This window comes from Hyaena hyaena, unplaced genomic scaffold (genome assembly GCF_003009895.1).
Source record: "Hyaena hyaena isolate Hyena2069 unplaced genomic scaffold, ASM300989v1 scaffold_6, whole genome shotgun sequence".
Classification (NCBI taxonomy): Eukaryota; Metazoa; Chordata; class Mammalia; order Carnivora; family Hyaenidae; genus Hyaena; species Hyaena hyaena.
In genome coordinates, this window is record NW_024080638.1 from 6,492,283 (window position 1) to 6,515,058 (window position 22,776).

Sequence of the window (22,776 nt, forward strand, 5' to 3'; positions counted from 1 at the left end):
GGAAGGGGCAGAGACAGAGGAAGACACAGAATCCTTAGCGGGCCGCGGGCTTTGAGCTCTCAGCACAGAGCCCATGTAGGGTTCGAACTCACCGCAAGACCAGAGCTGAAGTAGGATGCCCAAACAACCAAGCCACCCAGGCGCCCTGGTTTAAAGATTGTCAGTGATGAATTCTTGTAGCTACCAACCTGTTTGGCTGAGGCACGGACATTGTGCTATTGAACATTGCCTTTAACAACAACATGCCGGAAGGGAACCTGGGTGGCTCAGTTAAGCTTCTGACTCTTGATTTCGGCTCAGGTCATGATCTCAGTTTGTGGGATCAAGTCCTGCATTGGGCTCTGTGCTGAGCACGGAGCTGGCTTGGGATTCTCTCCCTCTCTCTGCCCCCCCCCCACCTCCTTCTCAAATAAACAAATAAACATTAAAAAAAAAACATGCCTGAGGAGTCCAACATCTGCCTGCGTTGTGTGGTCAGAGCAGGCCAGTTAGGCACCATGGGCTTGGCCATCACACTTGTGTCAGATGTCAGATGAGAATGATGCCAAGATCCTCAAGGATGTGCAGGATCACTTTGAGGTCAATATTAATAAGCTGTCTGATGAGACAGACATGTCATCATACGCCGAACAGACACTGTAGAGGACTCCTCCACCCATTCGGGAATATGTCAATCTGCCCCTTCAGGAGACACCACCAGGTGTGGGGGTGAAGGAGACACTACTGCCAGCTACCCCAACCCTGGCCCCATGGCTTCCCCCTTTTCCCATTAGCATGACTCCTAAACTTTCATTTCCTGATTTTCTGTTAAATTTTTAACAGTTTACAGACCAGCACTTGCTAAAAGAGTAAACTGGGACAAGTTTCTTAACTTCTCTGTGCTTCAGCTTCTTGAACTGTAAAGAGAGGATAATAAAAGTACTGATAGCTTTAGGGGAAGGTGCAAATTAATACATGGAAAGTACCTAAGATGGTGTTTATCATATGGTAAGTGCTCAATGTTTATAGTTGTTAATAATTATTACTTTGATAACTATTATGAGCTTACAAAGCATTTATCATTTTTATCATTTAATGTAGACAGCAGAATGATGCTGGTCTCTAAACTACTAACGAGTTCTTAACAAGAAAAGAGTGGAATAAAAAGTGTCTGGAAACTCATACCAATTGAACAATATTATTTCTATTAAAACTAATAATTAAAAAATTGGATTAATATTATGTATGTTTTTTATTTCAATTTCTAGTTATTGTATTTTTACAAAAGTATTACTCAAAGGGCATCTGGGTGGCTCAGTTGGTTAAGCTGCCCAACTTCAGCTTGGATCATGATCTCGTGATTCGTGGGTTTGAGCCCCGAGTTGGGCTCTGTGCTGACAGTTCAGAGCCTGGATCCTGCTATGGATTCTGTGTTGCCCTCTCTCTCTGCCCCTACCTTGCTCACGTTCTCTCTAAATAAATAAATAAATAAATAAATAAATGCTAAATACAAACAAATGAGTGGAAATAGTTTAATGACCCTCAACTACTCATCACTGATAACTTTAAATCACTGATAAATTATCAGTGTTAGAGGGGCACCTGGGTGGCTCAATCAGTTAAACATCCAACTCTTGACTTTGGCTCAGGTCATGATCTCACTGTGAATTTGAGCCCGCATTGGGCTCTGCCCTGTTAATGCAGAGCCTGCTTGGGATTCTCCCTCCCTCTCTCTCTGCCCCTCCCTGACTCTGTCTCTCTCAAAATAAATAAATAAACTTTAAAAAAATTATCAGTGTAGATCACTAATTCTCAAACTTTAACGTGCATCAAAATTAGCAGGAGGGCTGCTCTGTTAAACAGAAATTGATTGTGTCTGATTCAGAGATGAGGTCTCAAAGTTTGCATTTCTAGCAGAATCCCAGTGATGCTGCCCAGTAACTTTTTTTTTTCTAACCTGAGCTCACAGAATACTTTTGCAGATTTACCTTTAGACCACCTACTTCTTGAGAACTAATAACAGATTTTTGCCTGTGTCCCCTCTTCATATTCTTGCTTCTTTATTCGTTTTTCTCATGAGCAATCCAAGTAATGTCAATGAGATTTTCTTCACTTGTTTTCTGTTATAGGTGATATTCAAAACATTTAGTAACTGGTACTAAATGGACACCACCCATTCAAAACAGGTGTCCTTAAACAACAAGTAAAGCCAAATCTTTGTACATTAGCTGAATACCTTTATGGCTATAACTTCACTATAGTGGGCTATGTCACAATGACTCAATTGTATCATATACCTTTCTGTATACCCTCATTTTAGCATGCCATGATATCATTTGTCCTCTATCTGAATCAAATGCATACTTACATACCAAGCCCCTCTATCCTTTTCTCATTAGCCTAAGACAATTAAAGTGACACTAATGGGTGAGAAAGCAAATGTAAATACAAATGTAGACACTAAATGTACATGATAGCACTTTGTTGTAAGATGTTTATCCACATGATCTAGAATGTATATAACATTTTAGATCTAGAAACACAAATGTGAAAAATTGCAACCTTTTTACAAAAAACCCCTCAGACTTCCATGAATATATTCACAGGCTCATTTCAGGAATATTGGCCTGTGAGCACTGGGTGGTTCAGTCATTTGCATATCTATCTGGCTTTGGCTCAGGTCATGATCTCACAGTTCTTGGGTTCGAGCCCCATATCAGGCTTTGCGCTGACAGTGGGGAGACTGCTTCAGATTTGCTTCTCTCTCTCTCTGATCCCCCCCACCTCTCAGACACTGCTCATTCTCTCTCTCTTTCTCAAAAGTAAACATTAAAGAAAAAGAAAGAAAGAAACACTGGCCTGAAGCAGTCTATCAAACTTGACTCATTCTAATACCAGTTCCACTATTCTTTCTCAATCCATGAACCATCTTTACTTTTGTTTAGTTAACATTTTTCTTTAAAACACCTTACTTTTTTACTTAGTTTTTTAAAAGGAAATTTTTTATCACTGTCATAAATAGAAAACCAGTATCATTTGCAATAAGAGCTATCATAAATAAAAATAGATACAATGAAAACAAAATTGCTAATTTCTAGCCAGATATTATTATTTGCCTCTTGCCCAAAGACCTATCTCTCTTTTGGTGAAGAGACTACCAAGTGTTGGTATAAATGGCATACTAGTATCGAAAGGGAAGTGTTCTTCTATTTACAGCTTTCTAAAAATTTCATCAGGTAGATATTCATTTTTATATATTTTGGCATTTGAGATTATCTTAATGGCCAGTATATGATCATGAAATTATCATATAGTTTTTCTCCTATTTTCTTTTAAAAATTTTTTAGATTTTCTTAACATTTATTTTTGAGAGACACAGATAAAGCGGGAGGAGAAGAGGAGCAGAGAGAGGGAAACAATGCAAAGTCAGGCTCCAGGCTCCAAGCTGTCAGCACAGAGCCCATCGCGGGGCTTAAACCCACAAACCATGAGATCACGACCTGATCCAAAGCTGGAGGCTTAACTGACTGAGCCACCCAGGTGCCCCACTCCTTTTTTTCTTTTTTTTAATGTTTATTTCTTTTTGAAGGAGAGAGAGAGAGAGAGCATGAGCAAGGGAGGGGCAGAGAGAGAGGGAGACACAGAATCCAAAGCAGGTTCCAGGGTCTGAGCTGTCAGCACAGCCTGACATGGGGCTTGAACTCATGAGCTGTGAGATCATCACCTAAGTGGAAGTCGGACACTTAACCAACTGAGCCACCCAGGCACCCCTCCTTTTGTCTTTTAGTGTAGAAAATTATTGTCATAGATTTTCTCATGTCAACACATTCTTGCATTCATAGAATAAAATGTAATTTGTCAAGGTATGCATTTCAAATATATTAGAACATTTGTTAATATTTTTATCACAGTTTTAATATCTATTAATAATAGAAATTGCTTTAGAGTTTTTGTGGTCTGTACAGTTTTAGTATCAGAATTATGGCAACTTCCTCTGGTAAATTAGAAGATCTAGTTTTAGTTCCACTAGTGATTATTTTTAAACTTTAAGTAATATACTTAAATCATCAACCTCAGAAGCAAAAATGTATTTATTGATTCCACTCTAAGAAATGAGCAAATTAGCCCCCACACTCTGTCATGAGTCTCAATTTGTCATAGTATTATTATTTTCACATTATGTAAATTTTCTGTTAAGAATTATAACCATCATGTTAAATTTTATAAATATTCACATCTAAGTGAATTAATACTCATTAACAGTGTGTTTTTTTACATTCATCTATCAGTCAATAGAATTATATCTTCAAAATTTTATTATTTTTAGGTTTATTTATTTTGTGAGAGAAGAGCATGAGCTAAGGAGGGGCAGAGAGAGGTAGAGAGAGAATCCCAAGCAGGCTCCACACTGTCAGCACAGAGCCCAAAGCGAATGCAGGGCTCGAACCCACCAACCATGAGATCATGACTTGAGCCACCCAAGCGCCTTCAAAACAATTTTTTTTAGAAAGCATCATTGGTTATCTGTTTCCTGAGACCTTATGATTTATTACTTTTCTACATTAAAACTTTAGTGGATGAAGAATTATTGAGTCACCATCCTCTCCCAGAAAACCCTGTAACTATAGCCCTACTCTCTTGTAAAATTTAAAACTATGATGAAAGGGGCACTTGGGTGGCTCAGTTGGCTAAGTGTCTGACTTTGGCCTAGGTCATGATCCCACAGTTCATGAGTTCAAGCCCTGCACTATCATTGCGAAGCTTGCTTGGGATACTCTCTCTCTCCCCCTCTCCCACCAAAATAAATAAATAAACTTTAAAAAATAAGTAAATCAAGGATCAATAAAACTAAAAAAGAAAAACTATGATGAAAAAGATTCAAGCTAGTCTTTTCCTTCTAGAATATTTAAGATTCTATTTATTTATTTATTTATTTATTCATTCATTCATTCATTTATTTTGAGATAATGAGAGAGATTGAGTGGAGTATGGGGGAGCAGAGGGAGAGAGAGAGAATCTTAAGCAGGCCCCACACTCAGCATGAGCCCAACACAGGGCTAGATCCCACGACCTGGGTATCATGACTGGAACTGAAATCAGGAGTCAAGCGTTCAACTTACTAAGCCACTTACACACCCCTAAGATTTTATTTTTAAGTCATCTCTACATGCACTGTGGGGCTGGAACCCACAACCCCAAGATCAAGAGTTGCATGCTTCACCAACTGAGCCAGCGAGGAGCCCCCAAGCCAGTCATTTCCTTCTATATGAACGATTTCTTTGGGCGGATGTGTAAAGAAACCTTTCTTCATCTTTGAAATTTAATAATTATTTAGAATATACCTTATTTTGAATATATTAATTTTTCGAGAAACAATCGTATAGACAACTTTCTTATTATATAACCATCTTTCTGTTTGTTGTGGTTTTTACTTATTGGTTTGCAGGTATCCTATCCAAACTCATGTGAGTTTGCTCCTTGGTGAGTCATGGATAGAAACTACACCAGGTAAGGTAGTTGTCACACAAAGGAAACTTTACTTGCAGCAAATAAGAAGATCACAGGGAATAACTTCCAAAACCGGTGACTCCTCCAGGAAGGGTGAATGGCCATGTTCTTTTTAATCAGGGTTAGCACAGTCGTTATTGCTTCAGGGGTAGTTAGGGTTTCCCTCAGGAGATCCTCTACGTCTTGGCTCTTTTGCCTGAGTTAAGAGATGAGCTGTAAAGAAGAGTTGAAGGAAAAATGTGGGATAAAGGTCAGTGGGTACAAGCAGATGAGCCGTAAACATCAGGTGTTTGTTTCTAGCTGGTGACAGTATCCTTGTTAATATCTGCAGTAGGGATCTTCTTCCAGAATGTATCTTTCTTCTTCATTTTTTAAATAGTGTCGTTCTTTTCTTTTCTTTTTTTAAAAGGTTTATTCATTTAAGTAATTGCTATGCCCAGTGTGGATGGGACTTGAACTCATAACCCTGAGATCAAGAGTTGCATGCTATTCTGAGCCAGCCAGGTGCATCTTAATGGTGTCTTTTTTTTTTTTTTTTTAACATTTTATTCATTTTTGAGAGAGACAGAACATGAGCAGGGGAAGGGCAGAGAAAGAGGGAGACACAGGATTCAAAATAGCTCCAGGCTCCAAACTGTTAGCACAGAGCCCAACATGAGGCTCAAACCCATGAGCCACAAGATCATGACCTGAGCCGAAGCCTTAACACTTAACCAACTGAGTGACCCAGGTGCCCCAGTGGTGTCTTTTGATGAACATAAACTCTTAATTTTAACAAAGGAAAATTTAACAACCTTTTTGGTTTATGATTTGGGCCTTTAGCTTAAGTTTCTATTCAGTATTATACCATAGTTCCTATGCAGTAAAGACAAACAGAAACAAAAGATATGGACATCGAAAAGGAGAAAATAAATTGCCAGTTTTGCAGTTGAAATAATTATGTAGAAAGCCTAAAAGTATGTTGAATTAAAATTAATGAGGTAGTTTAGTAAGGAGTCTCAGTATAAGATGAATATATAAAAATCAATTGCATTTGGATATACCACCAATAATAACAGTTAGAAAATATTTAAAAATGGGGCCCCTGTCTGGCTCAGTTGGAAGAATGTGCAACTCTTGATCTCGGGGTCATGAGCTCAAGCCCCATGTTGTGTGAAGAGATTACTTTAAAAAATAAAAATAGGGGCGCCTGGGTGGCTTAGTCGGTTAAGTGTCCGACTTTCGCTTAGGTCATGATCTCGCCGTTCGTGGGTTCGAGCCCCGCGTCGGGCTCTGTGCTGACTGCCAGCTCAGAGCCTGGAGCCTGTTTCAGTCTGTGACTCCCTCTCTCTCTGACCCTCCCCTGCTCACGCTATCTCTCTCTCTCTCTCTCTCCTAGAAATAAATAAAACATTAAAAATAAGTTTAAAAAAAAATAAAATAAAATAAAATAAAAATAAATTGCCACAGAACTACAGAACTTAAAATGGTAAAAATGACAAATTTTATGTTATATATATTTTACCACACAAAAAAGGGGGGAAAATGCCATTAAATTTTGTAAACAATAAAAAATAAGATACTGAAGAATATGTTTAACCAAATATTTGTACTACCTTATGGAAAGGAAGATGAAACTGTATCAGGAAAGACCCAGTTTACTTAAGTGATATGCCATGTTTATAGGCCAGAAGATAGTAAATTGTAAAGATATAATTTCCCAAAAGGATCTGCAGATTTAAATGAAAATCTCAAAAGATTTTCCCAGTAATTTGATGAAATGATTTCTAGAATAGCCAAGATAATCTTGAGGGATAACAACAGAAGAGGACTTGCCTCGCTAAGTATTAATACATATATTATAAAATTAAAAAGGGCACCTTGGAGTGCCTGGGTGGCTCAGTCAGTTGAGTATCTGACTTCAGCTCAGGTCATGATCTCAATGTTCATGGGTTTGAGCCCCACATTGGGCTTTCCACTGACAGTGCAGAGCCTGCTTGAGATTTTCTGCCTCCCTCTCGCTGCTCCTCTCAAAAATAAATAAATGTTAAATTTTTTTAATTAAATAATCCAGAAAGATGTATTGCCATAAAGATAGGCAAGTTGTCTAATGGAACAGATCTGACCATATATACAAACTTGATGTAGGACACAGGAAGTATTTAGTAAATCAATTGGGGTTGGGGGAAGTGGAAAGTTGATTCTTAGCTCATTCCAAATACACTTATCAACCTCATACTCACATACAATGAACAGCTCCAGATTACTAAAACTTGAAAGGCAAAACTTTTAAGCTTCTAGAACATTTAGGAGATTATCTTTATGACTTTAGGATAGAAGGAGTTCTTACAAATAATTTCAATCTTTTATAATGTTTATTCATTTTTGAGAGACAAAGAAAGACAGCATGAGCAGGGAAGGGGCAGAGAGAGAGGGAGACACAGAATCCAAAGCAGGCTCCAAGCTCTGAGCTGTCAGCACAGAGCCTGATGTGGGACCCGACCCCATGAACTGTGAGATCATGACCTGAGCTGAAGTTAGACGCTTAACGGACTGAGCCACCCAGGTGCCCCACAAATAATTTCAACTTAAAGTTAAAGACATGTATGTACACTTGAGCAATTCCACTCCTAGATGTATGCAACCTAGAGAAATTTGCACATGTGCACCATGAGACATGTGAAGGAATATTCATAGCACCACTGCTCATAATAAAATACGTAAAGAACTTAAATGTCCATTAACAAAAGAAAGGGGTAAATAAATTGTGACATACAATTGGATACTATACAGCAGTGAAAATGAATAAAGTACAATAGGCAATGATATGGATAAATAAAACAAACATAAAACAAAATACTAAATGAAAAAATAATTAGAGAAAATTGTGTGTACTAGGATACCATTTCTATAAGGTTAAAGAGCAAGCACAACCAGACAAATCTAACCAATGTATCATACACACACACACACACACACACATATACACACATATACACACATACTTTTATAAAAGATGACAAGAGAAAGATAAATATAAAGCTCACCATAGTGATTGGTTCTGAGGAGGAGGCAGTGATGTGTAATCAAGAGAAGCACATGTTTCATTTCTCATCCTTTAGCTGGGTGATAGTTTCACAAATGTTTATTATCATTTCATGATTTACATATATAGTAAAACTTTGGTTTGCAAGCATAATTCATCCTGAAAACATGCTTGTAATCCAAAGCACTTGCATATCAAAGAGAATTTCCCCAAAAGAAGTAATGAAAACTCAGATGATTCGTTCCACTACCCAAAAATATTCATACAAAAATGATTATAATACTGTAATATAATACAGTATATAAAGAGAATACAAAATATAAAGAAAAATAAATTAACCTGTTTAATTTAAACAAATTAAATTTTGCACTGTTTCCCACATTTTACACATCTCCCTAATCTCATTTTAAGAGAGGGATTCCTCCGCCTTTCTCTCCTCTCTAGACAAGATGCAGATGTAGACTTCTTATAAAATCTTGCAATTTTGGCTACTCGTATACCTCATTCATACTTCTTGATGACTTCCTTCTTAACTTCCACTATAATCATCTCCTTCTTCTTACTGGCTTTCTTTTCAACCTTTTTCTGCATGGGGGCCATTGTATATGCTCGCACTGATGTTGACTACAGTGCAGTATTACTCTTGTCATATAGTGTATTTAATGTAACTGGCAATAAGGCAACAGAGGAAAGGGTCTATATCTGCAGCCAGCCTGACCTAGAATAAAGCAAAGCCTTCCTAAGCTTACTCTTGTATGGAAAAGCAAAGGATTGTCTGTAGATGCTTTGAAGTGACAAAAAATACACTAGTGCCGGTTGTGAGCACTTTCCAACATTCTGAAAAATCACTGATTTCTGCCAAACACCTTGGCCTGAGACGGAGCATCTGAGTATAGGAGATGATCACTCACAATCATGCAGAGAGAAGCGGGGGTGGGGAACCGTTGGCTCAGTTGTGGTCATTTGACATTGAGCATCATGTACTACTTGTATTGCAAGATATTGCTTGTTTATCAAGTTAAATTTTATTAGAAATGTTTGATGGTCTTATGGAACACTCACAGAACAAGTTACTCACAATCAAGGTTTTACTGTACATTACACATATTTTGGATATATTGAATTATTATATCCACATTATACACAAAATCTAACCTATTTCTGTCAGCAATGATATATGTGCCTAGACCTCATTCCTCAGGGAAGAATTGTTCAACCTCAACACAATTAACATTTTTGTGATTCTTTTTTTTGTAATTTTTTAAAAGTCTGTTTATTTTTGAGAGAGACAGAGACAGCATGAGCAGGGGAGGGGGAGAGAGAGAGGAAGAGAGAGAATCCCAAGGCTGCACACTGTCAGCACAGATCCTAACACAGGACTCAAGCCCATGAAAACATGAGATCATGACATCCAGAGTCACCCAGGTGCCCCTGGAATGTTTATTTTTAAGGGGTGGGGGTGTGAATGAGTGGGGGAGAGGCAGAAAGGAGGGGGACAGAGGATCTAAAGCAGGCTCTGTGCTGACAAGCAGATAGCCCGATGCAGGGCTCAGACTCATGAACTGTGAGATCATGACCTGAGCCAAAGTCAGACACTTAACCAACTGAGCCACCCAGGCACCCCAGGATTAGGTAATTCTTACAGGAGGGAAGTAGACTGTCTTGTGTATTGTGGAATGTTTAGCAGCCAACTCAGAATCTGTTCACTAGATGCCAGTACCACTCCCCTCCCAATGTGACAAAAAAAATGTCTCCAGACATTCACAAATGTCTCCTGGTTAGCAAAATCCATTGAGAACCATTTCCTTGGAGATTTCCCTTATTTAATTCTAAATTCGATAATTAAAAATGATTTCTTTAAATTATGCAGCCTTTCAGGATTTTTAAACATTTTTTAAAAATGTTTATTTATTTGAGAGGGAGAGAGAATGCATGCCCATGTCGGGGAGGGGCAGAGAGAGAATCCCAAGCAGACACCATTCTGTTAGTGCAGAGCTCAACTCAGAGCTTGATCCCACAACCCATGAGATCATGACCTGAGCCAAAACCAAGAGTCAAATGCTTAACCAAGTGAGCCACCCAGGTGCCCCAAGATTTTTACTTTTTTTTTTTTTAACGTTTTATTTATTTCTAGGAGAGAGAGAGAGAGAGACAGCCTGAGCAGGGGAGGGTCAGAGAGAGAGGGAGTCACAGACTCTGAAACAGGCTCCAGGCTCTGAGCTGGCAGTCAGCACAGAGCCCGACACGGGACTCGAACCCACGAACCGCGAGATCATGACCTAAGCGAAAGTCGGACGCTTAACTGACTAAGCCACCCAGGCGCCCCGATTTTTACATTTTTTAAATAAACTTTATTTTTTAGAGCAGTTTTATTAAATTTATAGAAAAAATGTGAAGACAGTACAGAGTTCTTACATGTTCTATACCTAGTTTTTGCCATTATTAACATCCTACATAGTAGGATAAATTAGTTTTATTAAAGAACCAATATTGATACATTGTTATTAACCAAAGTCCATACTTTATTAAGACTTTTTTAAACCTAATATTGTTTATCTGCTTCAGGATTTCATCCAAGATGCCATATTGTATTTAATCATCATGTCTCTTTAGGATCCTTTTGGCTATGACAGTTTCTCAGACTTTCCTGACCTTGACAGTTTTTGATGACCATGACAGTTTTGATGAGTACTGCTTGGGTATTTTGTGCAGGTATTTTAGCTTGGATTTGTCCATTTTTTCCTCATGGTTAGACTACGGTTAATTGGTTTTTGAGAGAAAGACCACAGAGATGAAGTGCCACTGTCATCATGCCATATCAAAGGTAAGTATTATTGAGGCACCTGGCTGGCTCAGTTGGTGGAGCATGCAACTCTTGATCTCAGGGTTGTATGTTCAGTTCCCACATTGGGTGTAGAGATTATTTGAATATAAAATATATTTTTTAAAAGGGTATGTGTTATCAACATGGCTTATCACAGTTGGTATTGACTTTGATAACATAATTAAGATAATGTTTGTCAGCTTTCTTCACTGTAGAGTCATTCCTCTGCCCCCCCCCCCCCACATACCTATTGTACTCTTTGGGAGATGTCACTGTGTACAGCCCATATTTAAGGAATGAGGAGTTACTGTGCACCTTCTTAAGGGGGCAGTATTTACATAAATTATTTGGAATTCTATACAGGAAATTTGTTATTTCTTCCCATTTATTTATTCAGTCAGTATGGACTGGAAGATACTTATTTTATACTTTGGTTACAATCTAATACCACTTTATTTTCTTCCCCACATTGTTCCAACTTTGTCCATTGGGACATCTTTCAGTTGACTTCTATGCTTTTTTGAATACCTCCCTCAATGTGAGTTGCTTGTCTTGTTTTCATTTTTCAGAACTTCTTAACTCTCTTCCACTACAAGATGTTCCAGGCCCATCTTGTGTATTTTTTGCGCTAGTTCTAGAATTGGTCATTTCATTTTTTTAACTTTCTTTAATTTTTTAAGTTTATTCATTTATTTTGGGAAAGAGAGAGAGAGAGTACCCCCCACATGTGTGCATGTGTACGTTGGGGAGGGGCAGAGAGAGAGAATCCCAGGCAGACTCCCCACTGTCAGTGCAGAGCCCAATGTGGGGCTTAAACCCATGAACCATGAGATCATGACCTGAGCCAAAGTCAGACACCCAACCAACTGAGCCACCCAGGTGCCCCTAGATTTGGTCTTTTATCCAAAGAGCTCTGATTCTTTTTATTGGAGTATAGTATTAGAAATCAGGGGCACCTGGGTGGTTCAGTGGTTAAGTGTCTGACATCAGCTCAGGTCATAATCTCATGGCTTGTGAGTTCAAGCCCCATGTTGGGCTCTGTGCTGACAGTTCAGAGCCTGGAGCCTGCTTCAGATTCTGTCTCCCTCTCTCTCACTTTCTGCCCCTCCCCAGCTCGCACTCTGTCTTTGTCTCAAATATATATAAACATTAAAAAATATAAAATCTAAGGGGCACCTAGCTGGCTCTGTTGGAAGAGCATTTGACTTTGACCTCATCAAGACCTATAAGTTTGACCCCCACATTGGGCGTTGGGTATAGAGATTACTTAAAAATCAATCTTTAATAAAAAGAAAGAAAAAAAATTTTAAAGAAATCAAATCTGAATACTAGGTATGCTCATTTCTACTGGAATTAAGATTGATGTTTTTTTAGTTTCAAAGTTTCAATCTAGCATGTTAATAGGATTTTAATCTTGTAGTCAGTGTTTATTTACTCTGCTCAGTTTACTTTGATCAGCATTTGCAGATCTGTCTTGCACGTCACTGTTAACCTTTCAGCTGCCCCTTCCTTGTTTCACTTATAAAAGTCAAGAAACTGAGTTCTGGAAAATCAAAATGTGTGTTAAATTGTCTCTTCCTCAGTCCTACCTCCCATACCGTCTGAGAATGGATGCCAAGGTGGTCTTAATTTTTCCATGGTTTGGCCAGGTCTTAGTCCTTATTTCTTCAAGTTTCAGATTACTGTTGGACTTTTAGGACCATTTCATTTACTTTCTAAAAAAGGCAATGAGTTACTATTTAGAGGAAATGCTTACCAAATCTCACTACCTTCCTTAATTGGGTACAAATTGGAAGTATTCTTCATAGTCTGTGGTAGGATTATGTCAGTTTCCTAGTTTTATTATACTTGAAATTTTCTTCTCCGGTTTTAGTTCATTTCTGTTCATTTTCCTAGACTTCCATCTTCCCTCGAAGTTCTATAACCATTAATAACTTTCATTATGGAACACCTGGGTAGCTTAGTCGGTGGAGCATCCAACTCTTGATCTCAGCTTTCTTGATCTCTGGTCATGGGTTCAGGAACCACATTGGGTCCCACGCTGGGTATGGAGCCTAGTTTTAAAAATATGTACGTATTTCCACTCTTCTCAAACAGCCACTTCCCTTCTTCCTTCCACCAGCCCTTAACAGGATTCTCTCTTTATCTATCCCTACCTAACATGTGATTCATCTCAGTCTTTTCAAAGGGAAGGTGGAAAGAAATATCAGAGGGCCCCTGGGTGGCTCAGTTGGTTGTGTCCGACTTTGGCTCAGGTAACTATCTCAGGGTTGGTGAGTTCAAGCCCTTCATTGGGCTTGCTGTTTTCAGCACAGAGCCTGCTTTGGATCTTCTGTCTCCCTCTCTCTGCCCCTCCCCCCGCTCTCGGAAATAAATAATAAAGCATAAAAAACAAGAAATAGCTATGGGTAGGGTAGCAAAGGAAAAGGGGCAACTCCATTTTTTTTTCCTTCCCATGACTCTTCCTCCCTGAATTAAGGTTAGTCTACTGTAATATAAAGTCTAGTATACTATAGTTAGTCTAGCATATTATATACTACTGTACTGTAGTTGATTTGCTTTTCCTGCCTTGGTATTTTGTTTTACTATAGATATATGAAGTTGATACATATTACAGATACTTATAATATTGTAAAATTTCTTATATGGGACAAAATAGTCCATTCCTAGGTATCTGAAACCATATCATCAATAGGAAATATAAACTTTATTTTGCAACTAGAACAAGCCCTTTACCCTGGCCACTAATTCAAACCTCTAAAAATTTTGACATAACTGTTTAACAAGGAGGCAAATAGATTGGTCAAAGTACACCTGTTTTCTTTTTCCTTATTTGCCTTTTGCTGAAATATTAGCCTGTGCAAAAAGGAGATCACAGTCTATAGGGTCAGTGGAAAGGTTCCTGGGATGCCAGGCAACTGGATGGAGCTGTTGTTCTCCCTCACCAGTATGTTTCTAAAAAAATGCTTAACTACAGATAATCCCACAGGGCACCAGGCAAATGTTCAACCTTGAACAGCCAAACAAGCAAAAGGTCAGTAGCAGAAAAACAAAAGAACAATCTGGAACAATTCTCTATGAAAATGTTATTTATGTAACTGAAACAGCAAATCTCCCCACCCCCTCTCCCATCCATGGAGGTGGAGGATTACTTCTATCAGAGGATAATAAGTCTTAATATAGCTTCTCTTTCTCCTGGAGCAGTGGGAGTATGAGACCCTAATCAAGAATTTAATTTAGTAGAGGGAGGTAGTAGGATGACACCAACACAAATTTAACTTGGCAAAGAGTTAAGACAGTCAGTAATTCCAAAGCTTGATCTCTGTGTAGTAAAGTAGTGGCCATTAAGAGATAGATGGCCCCATTATTAGCCTGATTCTTAAGCTAACTTTGAATGGTTTGTTCTTGTTGTTTTAATGACTGTTAGGCACAGTTTGAAAGCTAGAAGATAAAAAAAAGAATTGACATTATTCTGCAAAATAAAATACTATATAGTGAGCAGAGATGAAGCTCTGTTGCTTATAGAAGAGTCAAGTGTTTCTCAGCTTGGAAAGAATACATATACTCACAGTAGAGTATTGTGTCATAGAATTAATGCTTGACTTTAGGAGATGTGGATGTATTTGACAAATAGTTTTTACTGGACAGCAGGAAGAATTAGGTGGAAATATCTCCAAGGGAACTATACTCGGAATACCCAGACCCAACCCGGACTCCCTTGCTAAAGTCATATTCTAATACAGAATGAATAATTCAGAGTTGGGAAAATGTATGGCCTGGGAAAGGGGGATGGATCATAATATGAGACGAATTCCTGTGTGTGGGGCATGGTATCTCCTAAAAGGAGATGGAGTTATTAGAAGCAATTTTGGAGAAGGAAATCTGAACAATATTGTTGCTTTTAGGGAGAAAAGCAGATATGGAGGCAAGGAGCAAAGGTGGGGGGGATGGTTAAGAGGGAACCCCCTGCAATGGTTTATATTCTTTTGATACTTTTGTCTTGAGACAGAGTATGACTTAAGACTTCGTCCAGAAGCATATAACAGAAAACAAAAAAATAACAGTGGCTTAAACTAAAGCCAAGTACTAGTAGTTTCAGGGCTATTGTGGCATTCTATGTGTATCAGAAACTTGGTCTCCCTTTTGTTTTATTATGTGAGCATATGGTTTCCATTCTTAAGATCACAAAATGGGTGAAAGCTCTTTATTTTTATTATTTTTTAAAGGAATTTTGTTTTTGTTTTTTAATGTTTTATTTATTTCTGAGAGAGAGAGAGAGAGGGAGAGAGAGAAAGAGCGAGAGCGTGAGCAGGGGACGGCCAGAGAGCGAGAGAGACACAGAATCTGAAATAGCCTCAGGCTCCAAGCCAGCCATCAGCACAGAGCCCGACGCTGGGCTCAATCCCATGAACATGAGATCACGACCTGAGCAGAAGTCAGACGTCCAACCAGTTAAGCCACCCAGGAGCCCCATGGTTTGTTTTTTTAAGGTTTATTTCTTTTGAGAGTGAGAGAGAGAGCACGTGCACATATGCAGGCAAGTGAGAGAGGGGCAGAGAGAGAGAGAGAGAGAGAAAGAGAGAATGCCAAGCATAGGATCTCAAGATCATGACTTGTTCATGACCTGAGCTGAAGTTGGAGGTTTAACCCCAGAGACACCCAGGTACCCCTAGAAGCTCTTTAAAGAAGCTTCCCCAGAAGTTCATTGCAGTCTCTTCCACTTATATCTCATTGGCCGTAATTTGGTAATATGGCCTCCCCTAGTTACAAGGCAGGTTGAGAGATGCAGGTTTTTTTCTGGGCATGTTGACTCCGATAATATATACTGTTGGTACGGGTGCCTGGGTGGCTCAGGCAGTTGAGCGACAGACTTCAGCTCAGGTTGTGACCTTACGGATCCTGAGTTTGAGCCCCCCCCCCCCCCATCCAGGTCACTGCTTTGTTTGGAGCCCCTCTTGGTATCCTGTCTCCCTCTCTCTCTGCCCCTCCCCTGCTTTCTTGTGTGCTCTCTTTCTCTCTCAAAAATAAATTTAAAACATTAAAAAAAATAGATACTGTTGGTAAAAAGAAGTGGAGAATCCATAATAGGTAGGCAAATATCAGTCTCTGACATAGCAATTATCACATAAAGCATAAAGTTAATTGCCTTATATATAATTATATTAATATGACATCATTATATTAATATGATATATTAATATAAAATTCCCTCATGTACACCTCAACCCTTTGGCTAAGAGTTGTGTGGGGATGGTGTAGTAAATAAACCAATAAGCAAAAAAGTGAAGTAAGACATGATCCATACACCCATGTACCTAGTCCACTACTTCACGTAAGCAGCACTTAATCTACTGAGGAAATCGTTTCTTGGAATTCTACGAGATGGCAGCTGCAAAGTGAGGAAAACCCACAGTTTTCCTTGGAGCAGTGAGAATATCAGTAGGCTAGGTGGGAAACTCAGGAGGGTACTGAGATGACTGCTCCCCCCAACCCTAACCTTTCTTTCATGAATGTTATAGGGGAAAGTTCACCTTTGAAGGAGCCACAGGAAAGGGAAAGACTAGTGCCCCGTGATTGCAACACAGATGCTGCTGTTCTAAGCATCATATCCAGAAATAACATCTAGAAAAGGTAACCTGTTCTGTTGTCTTTCCTAAAATAAGAAAACCTTTCCCAGCAGACCTCACGTTTGCCAGAACCATGTAACACTCCCACTTCTAAAGAAGGCATAGGCAAGGGCCATGGGATTACATTGACTAAGGTCACGTCAAGGCTGCATCTCAGAAGCACTTGAGGGGCTTTAAAAAAATACCACCTGGGGCGCTTGGGTGGCTGTCGGTTGAGCATCTGACTTTGGCTCAGGTCATGATCTCACAGTTCATGGGTTTGAGTCCCATGGCAGGCTCTGTACTGACAGCTCAGAGCCTGGAGCCTGCTTCAGATTCTGTGTCCCCTTCTCTCTCTGCCCCTTCCCCGTTCATGCTCTATCTCTCTCTGTCTCAAAAATAAAACAAACAAAATACTACCTGAGTGAGGGGCACCTGGGTGGCTCAGTCAGTTGAGTGTCCGATTTTGGCTCAGGTTATGATCTCACGGCTCAGCTCATGGGTGCAAAGCTCAGCATTAGGCTCTGTGCTGACAGCCCAGAGCCTGGATCCTGCTTCAGATTCTGTGGCTCTCTCTCTCTGCACTTCCCCTCACACTCTCTCTCTCTCTAAAATAAAAAAAAATAAATAAACATTAAAAAATTACCACTTGTGTGTAAGCCACATCAACTTAATTAGAATCTCTGGCAGTAAGACCTAGACATCAGAATTTTTTAAAGACCCCAAGTGATTTCAATTTGCAAATGTAGTTAAGAACTACCAGCCTACACCTTCTGGTGCCCCAACCAACAGTATTAGCATTACCTGGAAACTTACTGGAACTACAAATTCTTCAACTCCACTATCTAGACTTAGTTAATCAGAAACTCTGGGTCAGGTTCATCAACCTGCATTTTACAAAGCTCTTTAGGTGATTCTGGTGCACATTAAAGTCTGAGAATGACTGACCTAGACTAATCAGGATTGGAAAAAAAAGGTTTTTGTAAATTTTTTAAAATTTTAGTTTGAGAGAGAGAGAGAGGCAGAGAGAAGGAGTGACAGAATCCCAAGCAGCCTCAGTGCCATTGGCGCAGAGCCCGACGTGGGGCTTGAACTCATGAACTGTGAGAGCATGACCTGAGCAGAGATCGAGAGTCAAGACAGCTGGGTGACTGTACCACCCAGGGGTCCCTAATCAGGATTTTATTCCAAACTGTAGTTATGGTTACCTTTTCTAAAGCATGGATGAACAAAATTAGCAAGGATCGGGAATTGAAAAAGCACGGGCAGGCAAAAAATAGTGTCAGCTGTAAGCATTTGCTTTCACTTAAAAAAAAAAACTTTCTAATTTTTTAAATAATTTTTTTCATGTTTATTTTTTGGAAGGAGAAAGGGGGCTGGGAGGGGCACAGAGAGAGGAAGACAGAGGATCTGAAGTCAGCTTCATGCTGACAGGTGAGACCCCGATGCAAGGCTTGAACTTATGAACTGTGAGATCATGACCTGAGCCAAAGTCAGAAGTTTAACAGACTCAGTCACCCAGGTGCCCTCATAGCTTTCTAGTTGGAATTAATTTAAAGCTTATAGGAAAGTTGTAATGAAAAAAGGAACTCTTATATCTTTACTCCAAATCATTGATTTTTAACATTTTCCTACATTTGTTTTGGCATACCATCTCTCTCTCTCCACACTCCATGTGTGTACACACACACACACACACACACACACACACACACACACAGAGTAGGTGAATGTTAATTTCTTTTTATTCCTTTAATACTTCATACTAAGATCATAGATGTTCTCCTAACATAATCCCAGTACAGTTTTCAGATTCAGGAAGTTTGTCATTGACACAATACTTTAATCTGTAGTACATATTCTAATTTTTAATTGTGCTATAGCAGTTTTTTTTTCCATATAGAGTCCAGTCTAAGACCATGTGTTGCATTTAGTTGTAATGTCATTTTAGTCTTTGTAAATATCTATTACATCTCTTCAGCCTCTCATTTTTCTATTACATTGACATTTTTGACTTCTCATTTACCTCTGTGATGATGTAAACAATCAGAGTTAACTTTGCTCTCCAGGGGATAGTCAGGAATTTCTGGAGGGCCAAAACTGGAAGGAGGGTGATGGTGGTGTTGGTTGCACAAGAGTGTGAATGTACTTAAGGCTACTGAACTGTACACTTAAAAATGGCCAACATGGGGGGGCACCTGGGTGGCTCAGTCGGTTGTGAGTCCGATTCTTGATTTTAGCTCAGGTCATGATCTCACAGTACCTGAGTTCAAATCCCACGGTGGGCTCTGAGCTGGCAGTTCAAAGCCTGCTTGGGATAGTCTCTCTCTGTCTCTCTCTTTGCCCCTCCCCTGCTGTCTTTCTCTCTCTCAAAAATAAATAAACTATTAAAAATTATTTTTAAGGGGCGCCTGGGTGGCTTAGTCGGTTAAGCGTCCGACTTTCGCTTGGGTCATGATCTCGCGGTTCGTGGGTTCCAGCCCCGCGTCGGGCTTTGTGCTGACTGCCAGCTCGGAGCCTGGAGCCTGTTTCAGTCTGTGACTCCCTCTCTCTCTGACCCTCCCCTGCTCACGCTGTCTCTCTCTCTCCTAGAAATAAATAAAAAAATATTAAAAAAAAAAAAAAAAAAGAAAAATTATTTTTAAAATGGTTAACGTGGGGTCCCCTGGGGGGCTCAGTTGGTTGAGAGTCTGACTCTTGATCTTGGCTCAGGTCATGAACTCATGGTTTGTGAGCTGGAGCCCCAAGTTGGGCTCTGTACTAATAGCGTGGAGCCTGCTTGGAATTTTCTCTCCTTCTCTTCCTGCCTCTACCCCACTCGTACTCTCTCTCTCTCTCTCTCTCTCAAAATAAATAAATAAACTTAAAAAATGTTTTTAAATAGTTAACATGTTAAATTTCATGTTATATATCTAAACATATATACATGGGAGTGGGGGCTATAGCATCTAAGGGTATAGGCCAGGAATGCTGCTAAACATACTGTATACACGTGACAGACTCCGAGAACAGAGGATTATCCAACCCAAAGGTCAATAGCAGCAAGGTTGAGAAATAATGGTCTAAATTATGGTTGACCCTTGAACAATGCAGGGGTTAAAGGCACTGATCCATGTATAACTTTTGACTACCCCAAAATGTAACTAATAGCCCCCTGTTGACCAGAAGCCTTACCAATAACACCAACAGTCTATTAACATGTATTTTGTACATTCTATGTATTATATACTATATTTTTACAATAAAATAAGCCAGGGAAAATAAAATGTTATTAAGAAAATCATAAGGAAGAGAAATATAGTACTGTGCTGTATTTATTGAAAACAATTGATGCTTTTATTGCAAGACTTTATAAGAGACAATGTTGAGACAAAATGTCCATCACAAATGAGAATGGTAAAATTAATTTCAGTATATTCGTACAAAAAATAAACTATGTACCTGTTTTCAAAAAGTCAAGGTAAACTTTTAGTTGTAAGCTTGGAAAGATGTCTATGATACAGTAAGTAAAGCAAAAACAGGTTCCAAAACAATATAGTATAATCTCCCTATGATTTACAAATGATCAAAACCTATATAATAATTTCAAAGTCTTAAAGGAAACATGCCAAACTGTTAATGATTATCTCTGAAGGATGGTATTAGAGGGAAATTTTCACTTTCTCTAGATTGTTGTAGTCATTATCAGAAAGATAAAGACATTAAAATACAGCATAGAGGTTAACATCCAACAGTTACTAATAAAATAGTGACAAGTAATCATTCTTTGAGCAACAAAAGTTACTGCTACCAGTCCTTTGGGGAAGATTTGATATATTATCAGAAGAGCTGCCATACCCTCAAATCCCAGGGACTTCCCCTGTTTAACCTGGACCAGGATGAGCTGTCTAATGGGTGAAGGAAATGGAAAGTGTCAAGAGCCCTGACTCTTCCAAAGCCATTGAAAGCATCTGCATTGTGTTGTTGGCCTCTGACCATTAATGAGTAATTTTATATTTGACTGGAGAAGTCTAAAATATCTTTAAAAGTTGAAAAATCACAATGATAAGTTATAACACACTGAAGCAGTGTTTTACAAACAGTAGGTTATGATCTATTAACGAGTCATCAAAATAATTTAGTAGGTTATGATCGGCTTAATATGATAGAATGTAATAAATTCAATAAAATAGAAAGTTGTGTGTACTGGATCTGGATGAAAAGTATCTTTCTTTATGTGGATGTAGCCAACAAACATGAACGTTACTGTATTACACACTTAAAAATATATATTCTTGGGGCGCCTGGGTGGCTTAGTCGGTTAAGCGTCCGACTTTCGCTTGGGTCATGATCTCGCGGTTCGTGGGTTCGAGCCCCGCGTCGGGCTCTGTGCTGACTGCCAGCTCGGAGCCTGGAGCCTGTTTCAGTCTGTGACTCCCTCTCTCTCTGACCCTCCCCTGTTCACGCTGTCTCTCTCTCTCTCTCTCCTAGAAATAAATAAAACATTTAAAATATATATATATATTCTTACGCAACATAGGGTTAGAAGAGTCCTTATTTGATAAGATTGAAATTATTCTTAATGTCATGTCTTTTAGTATTTCAATATAAGTATGCATTTTCAGTTTCCCATGTGTTTGAAAATTATTTTTTAATGTTGGTAAAAGTAATTAATTAGTAATTAATTTAAATAATAATATGATGAATTAGAATATCACATCCTGTTTTTTAACGATACAAAGTATTTTCTTTAAGGAATTTAAAGTTTATACATCCTATTTCCCCTTTATGGGAACCCTGTAGAGCACTTTATGCTATTTTTGCCTTAATCCATGTCAGATTCCATCATACCCAAATATTGTTAATGAATTAACATTTTACTTTATAGAATTTTGAATTTTAAAATAACAATGCCATCTGGTGGTTCTTTTGAACATGTTTATATTTCTCTTTGGATTTAAATCTAAAAGTGGAATTGCTTATTTATTTATTTACTTAATTTTTGAGAGAGAGAGAGAGAGAGCACGAGCAAGGGAGCAGAGAGAATCCCAAGCAGGCTCTGCGCTGTTAGTGGAGAGCCTGATGTGTGGCTTGAACTCATGAACCCTGAGATCATGACCTTAGCTGAAACCAACAGTCAGATACACTGAGCCACCCAGGTGCCCAAAAAGTGGAATTGCTCTTTTGGATGTGGATGTCCAATAGGTAAGAACTTTTTAAGGAGCTGCAAAACAGTTTCCCAAAGTGGTTTGTGCCTTTTCATATTCCCACCAACCATGTATGACAGTTCCATTTTCCTTTTTGTTTATTTTGAGAGAGAGAGAAAGTGCTCCTGGGGGAGGGGCAGAGAAAGAATGGGGGAGAGAGAGAATTCCAAGCAGGCTCTGTCCTGTCAGTGCAGAGCCCAATTCAGGGCTCAAACTCAGGAACCATGAGATCATGACCTGAACTGAAGTCAGATGCTTAACCAACTGAGCCATCCAGGTGCTCAGAGAGTTCCATTTTCTCCACATCCTGGCTAACATTGTTATTTTCCATATTTTCTATTATAGCTATCCTACTGTATGTAAAGTGGAATTTCATTGTAGTTTTGATGTGCACTTCCCTAATAACTATTGTTGTTGGGCATCTTTCCATATGCTTGCTGACCACTTGCATATTTTCTTTGGAGAAATGTCTACTCAGATCCTTTGTTCACTTTTCCGTTGTGTTGTTCATCTTTTTGTTGCTGAGTTGTAAGAGTTCTTTATATATTCTGGATACCAGACCTTATTGGATATATGATTTGCAAATATTTTCTCCCATTCTGAAGGTTGTCTTTTCACTTCCTTGAGTGCAGTAAACTTTTCATCTAA